Consider the following 7571-nt stretch of genomic DNA (forward strand, 5'->3'; position numbering starts at 1 on the left):
AACAAAGGCGGTTGCTAACATATGGCTAAATGGGACTACAGTGTTTGTTGGGGACGTTAGATGTCAACACAGCAGACACAGAAACTCATTAGCTGTGTCCCAATTCAGGGTCTGCATCCTCCTGAGGCTGCATTCGAAGGCCCATTACATCACAGTGCTGCGCAAAGGCTGTCTCATTTGGTCCCAATTCAAAAGCTCCTTTTTATGCAGCCCACAAATGCGGCCTTCTTTTCCCTCAGTTTGGAGGGCACATCACTACTATCTTGGGAAATGGAAGGCGGTGAAGGATCACCGCCTTCCATTTCCCAAGATTCCTTGCATGCCCGCGATCTTCAAAGATAATTGTCATACTAGTGGCAGGGAGCGGTTCAAAGCATGAATGAGCGTTGATTGACAGCAGGAATCAAGTGACGTGGGAGTAAGGGCAGGAACATCTGGTGACACAACCAGGAAATCCTCCGAAGGCGAGACTGTCCCATTTAACAACCGTTGATGCGGCCCTCAGAGGTGCGGAGTCCCATCCGTAGACCGCATAGGCTGCGTCCTCCGAAGGATGCAGACCTTGAATTAGGACACAGACAACAAACCCACTTGTCCACCGTTACAGCTTTACAGACTCCCACTCGAACTTGTACATTTATCTGTTTGTAATATTTTACCGCGATGTAGTTCATGTATAGCCTAAGCTTTTTGCTTCTGGTGATTTAATTTACGCTTCAAAACACAAAAGTGGTGTTCATCTGTGAAAATTATAACGCTGAACAAAAAGTGTAAGTCTCTAAACTTGTGTTTGTTACAGAGTTTATTTTTGGCGATAACTGAAAATCCCATTCAAAAATCCGTATTTTTGACGAGGGAACCGGTATGATGCTTACTTCCTGGTTGACCTACAAAAATCTGTCATCCCTTCACCACTGTGGTGACACAGACTTTTGGACGAGGGAACCGGGAGTGCTTAGAGACTAACGGACTTCCGCGTTTTAGGACTCATTACTTCACCTCTACCTCTACCTCTATTCTGAAGTGTGTCTTGAGCTGACTGTACATGCACTGGAGTTCCTAAAATTTATGATGAAGCCCAGGAGGGGGCAGCTGTGACGGACGGGTTTTGGTAAACCACCGTTCACTGGGAGTAAACCACCTGTTACAGATGTTACAACGATGTGCAGTGAGACAGGACACACACTACAGCGACGAACTGTCTGATCAAATTAACTCATCTGAATCTCACAGGCCACCAGTGTTGCCAACTCCTCTGTAAGGAAAGTAGCTATTTTCTCTCCCAAAAGTCGCTAGAAGTAACTAGATGAAGTCATCAACTAATTTGCATAATATGAAATTCTGAGAGAGGCAAAACTAATAGAAAAGGCTGACCAGGTAGTTTACAAACTATAATATATATATATAACTATAATGTTAATCTTTTTCTTTTCATTCTTTAGTGACCTAATGAATGCAGAGCAAAACAAAAATGTTGTCTTGTGGCTTATATTTGGCTAGAGGAGGAGAGGGACAAGAGTGAGTGAGTGAGACTGACTGAGACAGAAAGATCTGTGTGAGGGATTTTGGGGTGTGAAATTAAAAAACAGCGAATATGTAAACAAAAACGTAACGTCTCTGCTGTAGCTGTACAAAATCATCATCTGCGATTGGTCGTAAACTGCACACGCGTGATTCATTTGCAGGGCCGGCAGCTTTCGATCAGAGCGGCCTCAGAGTCCTCTGCAGGGTGGGACTGCGGGGCTGCTGGTCACACTGGCTGCATGAGTGCTGTGAGAGTGATGAGGAGGAGACGGCAGCCGCCCTCGCTGTACTCGGGTCTCGTGAGCTTGGTTGTAATGTGAACCGCGGAGCACTATGTGTTGGCTGCTTTTTGCTGAAGCTTTGCCAATACAAGTCGCTGGATTTGCTTTGTCAACACAATCATTCACCAAATGACCAGAAAAAAATCGCTAGATTTGTCGCTGGTCGCTTTTGACTAATTAAGTCACCAAGGGGGTTTGGAAAGTCGCTAGATAGCGACAAAGTCGCCAAGTTGGCAACACTGCAGGCCACCAAAGTGTCTGTTAACAGACTCTGATTTCACTGAAAACACATAGATAAATGTCCATGATACTAAGCAGCTGCTCTGTGCATAACATGAAGACAGCGCTAACACAGATTAGTAAGCAAGGTGCAGGAAAATGTTTGTGTTGCTAGGCAACAGTAGTCGCGTCCAGCGGTTGTAGAACTATTTGTGTCAGCGGAGCAAAAAAAAAAAAAAAAAAAAATCATGAAATAAACAAACAAATCATAATCTGTTATTGCTTTTTACTATTTACAAAAAAGACGCTTGTAGAACTGTTCTATAAAAGCAATATCACGCTCGAGGTCAAGTGTTGTGCTGTATATCATCATGGCTGTGATTTGGTCGTAGGCACGAGGCCGCAGAAAAAACCTTAGAGTGATTAAATTGGAGTACAGGTTAGGAAGAAACCATAGATATGGCATTCTTGGCCGTCTGATTCATGACATAAGAAAGTACACATACATAGACAACAGTGAGTACTTGAGTAACTATGATTATACAGCACTATAGAGGCATTATAATGTATTTTAAGTATGTTCATAATGCGTTATAGACATGGGCTTTGTAGAAACATTATTTTTTTCCGTTCTTATCCTGATTGTCTTGAAAGTTGGACAAAAACTGGCTCAGAACCAAAATTTTAAGTTTATAAACGTAACCAGAAACTTATATATTGCAGAAACAGGCCCTCAGCCAGCGCTAGCATCCTTAAATGTGGTATCAAGAACATTTTTAGATCCAGGTATGATTCCTTGAGATAAGTTTCATTTTAGAACAGATCTAAGCTGTATGTCTTGAAGATATGTAGAATCACTCAAACCAAACTAGATCTTCAACTCGATTTAACATATAACATTTAGATATAACATTTAACATTTAGATTCAATTTTAAACATTTTTATTTTACAGTTACATTATCTTGAACATAGTTTTTCACAAAAGAATAAATCTGTTAAGGTTTGCAAATATTGCTCTAAATGTGATAAAAAAAAACTTACATTGAAAAATTCAAACCTCTTTTCAATCATGTTTTAGAGCTAAATGTGGAGAAATGTTGCTGTTTCTTTTCGAGTGCAAAACTTCACAATCGGAGCCATATAGTTTTGGGAGGCTATGTGGATCATGGTGTGTTGGGTTAGCAGTGTATCACATGTGACATCCAGACAGCTTTGTGTATGACTTCAGTACTGTCCAGCACTGCTCTTATAATCTCTGTATGAACCCAGCAGCAAGCGGGCCACAAGGAGCCAGGCTGTGAGTAAGATGGGAGTTCCAGAGAAAACCCTGCAGTCTCTCATCCCACGCACACACTAACACTCACTCATACACCACAAGCGTCTGTGGGGCTCCTGCACATTGACGTCAGCCATGGAGCCTGTTGGCTCATGGTTTTGGTGAGTGGGAAAGATGTCACACTGCTAAAAATGGACCACAACTACACATGCAAGTATGCCAGATACCAAGACCACACAAACAAGGGGAAAATGGTTACACTTTTTACAGGGCTGCTTAGAAGGCAGCGTAGGTGTATTATAGGTCACAGAGCCACAGTGTGAGAATAATGACTAGCATAGCAGTAATATTATTTAAGCAGGGAAAATGTGCAGTTTAAACACTTTAAAGGGTAATTCACCTGCAATATTACCATTTGTATACAAATTAATCACAGCGTGTTACCTTGAAATTATAGAGAAAACTATTTCTTCCTGTATGTCATCACAGTGAATGGAGAATCCAAAAAGGGTGAACATTTTTCATGAATAACAACAGCAAAACTAAATCAAAACGTCCATTTACAAACTCTCACTAACATGCTTTTTTGCTAAAACATCCAAAATAAAACATGTCAGTAAAAACAGTCTCATGGTAAATGGACTGTACTTGTATAGTGCTTTTCTAGTCTTATTGACCACTCAAAGCACTTTCACACTACATTGTCACATTCACCCATTCACACACATATTCACACATTGGTGGCCGAGGCTATCGGCTACCTTTTGTCCAGAACTTTAAGTGTCTGTTTATACAGTTTAGACTGTAGTGGTTTCAATGTGGTTTGATTAGCCTGAGACCAACTCGTCAGGCAGTATGTCATGTGAGAAAAAATGATTGAGTGCATATACATCTTGGCTGCTTGGGTGGACATGGTGTCATGGTTCCTGCATTCTCCTCCTCCCCTTCACTGCCAGTATTTTTCCATTCACCTCACTCTGACCTGCTCTACCTGCCAGCCACGCCCACTGCTGCAGCCTGCTCTCTCCCACAGCTGCAGCTCATCATCAATCAGTCCAGTATTTAAGACACTCCAACACGTTCACTCACTGCCAGATTGTTCCTCTGCTATGCATGACTCTCCAGCGTTCTATTGCCAGACCTCCTGTTGCCGACCCAGCCCGTTCCTGACCAGCTCTCTGTGCCTGCCACCCAGTGTACCTACCTGCCTTCTGTCCCCGACCACGTGCTTCGCTTCGGCGTTCAGGAAACCTGACGGCTCCACTGGCAAAGACCTCCCCGCTCGACCACGACGATCCTCCAGCCTGCTCCTCGACGGTACCGTTGATTTCTCGGACTGTTTTTCCCGGCTACGGATCCTCTGCCTGTCCCCGACCACGACTCAGCGCTATCCCCGACAACGTTCCCACACGTGTTGTCGCCCTTCGAGCTATGGGGTTTCCTGCTCCCCAGCCACAGTTGGTTCCAGTGTCGTGTCTACACTTCGTTGGATTCCCAGAGACATTGTTTGGGTAAACCACCCGAAGACCGAACTGACTATCTGTGAGCTGATCTTTAATTGTGTTGGTTCTAATAAAGGATATTACCAACTGACTTTAAGTGTTGGCGTACTGCATCTGGGTTCATACACACCCCGTTTCAGTACAATCTGGCCAGACATGGACCCAGCAGACTCCAACACTCTTCAGTCTCATCTAGCCCGTGTTGAGGGCATGCTCCAGCAACACGAGGCTCAGCTCTCCTCCAACGCGGCGGAGGCTTGTCATTCTGCCTCGGCGTTGGAGCGAGCGTTAACTCTGCTGGCGAACCAGGTTCAACAGATGGCAACCACGTTAACCCAACACGCCGTTCCTGGTTCGAGTCCTGTTCAGTCGGCTCCCCAGCCGGCGCCGTCTCCCAGTTCCGCTCCCGAACCCCGGGTTGGGGCACCCAAACGCTACGCTGGAGATCCAGAGGGCTGCAATCCGTTTTTGACTAACTGCTCCATCCTGTTTGCCCTGCAGCCGCACACGTTTGCCACAGAGGGAGCCAAGGTGGCTTTCGCCATTAATCATCTCACTGGCCGAGCAAGACTATGGGGAACAGCGGAATGGGAGAGAGGTACACCAGCCTGTGTCTCATTTCAAGACTTCGCGGATGAGCTACGGAAGGTGTTTGGTCCTGTGCCTTTGGGTCCTGACGCCACCGGGGGATTGCTGAGTCAGCGACAGGGAAGTCGGACAGTCGCTGACTTCGCTATTGACTTTAGAACACAGGCTCGTCAGAGTGACTGGAATTTGGCGGCCCAGTGTGACGCCTATCTTAACAGGCTAGCACCCTATATCAAAGACGAATTGGTTTCGTTCAACCTCCCCCATTCGCTTGACGGTCTCATTGAACTGACCACGAGACTGGACAGGCAGATTCAGGCGAGGAGGAAGGAGCAGCGTTTGGAGGGAGGTTCCCACCGGTTTCCTGGTCACCAGCGGAGTCCTCCGCCTCCCACAGCGTTTCCTGCGGACCCGAGTCTGGGTGGTACGGAGCCAATGCAGGTGGGCCGCACCAGGTTGACTGCTGAGGACTCTGGTGCTCTCTCCGCACCAGAGAGGGAGGCCATGGACACCTACATCAGTGACTCTCTGGCTAGCGGTATCATCCGGCCGTCCTCATCTCCTGCCGGAGCCGGGTTCTTCTTTGTGGGGAAGAAGGACGGTTCTCTACGGCCCGGCATAGACTACAGGGGGTTGAATGACATCACGGTGAGGAATCGTTACCCCCCCTCCCTCTCATAGCTACGGCATTTGAACTTTTACAAGGAGCTACCATCTTCACCAAGCTCGATCTTCGAAACGCTTACCACCTGGTCCGGATCCGTGAGGGGGACGAATGGAAGACGGCCTTCAATACCCCCACGGGACACTACGAGTATTTGGTGATGCCGTTCGGGCTCACCAATGCTCCAGCCGTTTTTCAATCCCTGATTAACGACGTTCTCAGAGACTGCCTCAATAAGTTTGTTTTTGTGTATCTGGACGATATCCTGATTTTCTCCCGGTCCAGACAAGAACACATCCACCATGTTCAGACCGTTTTGCAGCTCCTCCTGAAAAACTCCCTGTTTGTGAAGGCGGAGAAATGTGACTTCCATGCTTCCTCTGTTTCCTTCCTGGGTTACATCATCGGCCATAATTGGATGGAGATGGATCCCGCCAAAGTCTCCGCCGTGACCTCATGGCCTGTCCCCGACTCCCGCAAACAGCTGCAACGGTTCCTCGGGTTTGCCAACTTCTACAGACGGGTTTTATTCGTGGGTACAGCACGGTGGCAGCCCCCCTCACAGCACTCACCTCTTCCAAGGTCCGATTCTGCTGGTCTCCTGAAGCTGACGACGCCTTCCAACACCTAAGGGGCGCTTCAGTTCTGCGCCCATTCTCCTCATCCCCGATCCTGAAGGACAGTTCGTGGTGGAGGTCGACACCTCGGATGTGGGGGTGGGTGCAGTCCTCTCCCAACGCTCGGTCGAAGATGGCAAGCTGCATCCATGCGCCTTCTTCTCCCGACGACTGTCGCCAGCGGAACGCAACTATGACATCGGCAACCGCGAGCTACTGGCGGTCAAGTTGGCATTGGAGGAGTGGCGACACTGGCTGGAGGGGACCAGAGTACCTTTCCTTGTGTGGACTGACCACAAAAATCTAGAGTATATCCGTACTGCTAAGAGACTCAATTCTCGCCAGGCCCGTTGGGCCCTTTTCTTCGCTCGCTTCTCCTTCACCCTCTCGTACCGGCCAGGGTCCCGGAACGTCAAACCCGATGCCCTTTCCCGCCAGTTCCTGGAGGAGGAGGAGGCATCACCCCTCCCTGACAACATTCTTCCTGCCTCTCGACTCCTGGCATCGCTCACATGGGAGATCGAGGAACGCATCCTGTCGGCGTTGGAACAGCAACCGGGTCCCAGTTCCTGTCCTCAGAACCGCTGTTTGTCCCCGAAAGGTTCAGGTCGGAGGTGTTGCAGTGGGCCCACTCTTCTCGTCTCACCTGCCATCCTGGTATCACTCGTACCAGGGAGGTCCTGCAACGACGGTTCTGGTGGCCCACATTGATTAACGACACCAAAGACTTTGTGAACTCCTGTCCAGTCTGCAACCAATGCAAGACCCCTCGCCGAGCTCCTGCTGGTCATCTGCACCCACTTCCTGTTCCTCATCGCCCCTGGTCCCACATCGCTCTGGACTTTGTCACCGGTCTGCCACTGTCGGGAGGCAACCCACGATCCTGACAGTGGTAGATC

Source organism: Plectropomus leopardus, chromosome 7 (genome assembly GCF_008729295.1).
Source record: "Plectropomus leopardus isolate mb chromosome 7, YSFRI_Pleo_2.0, whole genome shotgun sequence".
Taxonomy (NCBI): Eukaryota; Metazoa; Chordata; class Actinopteri; order Perciformes; family Serranidae; genus Plectropomus; species Plectropomus leopardus.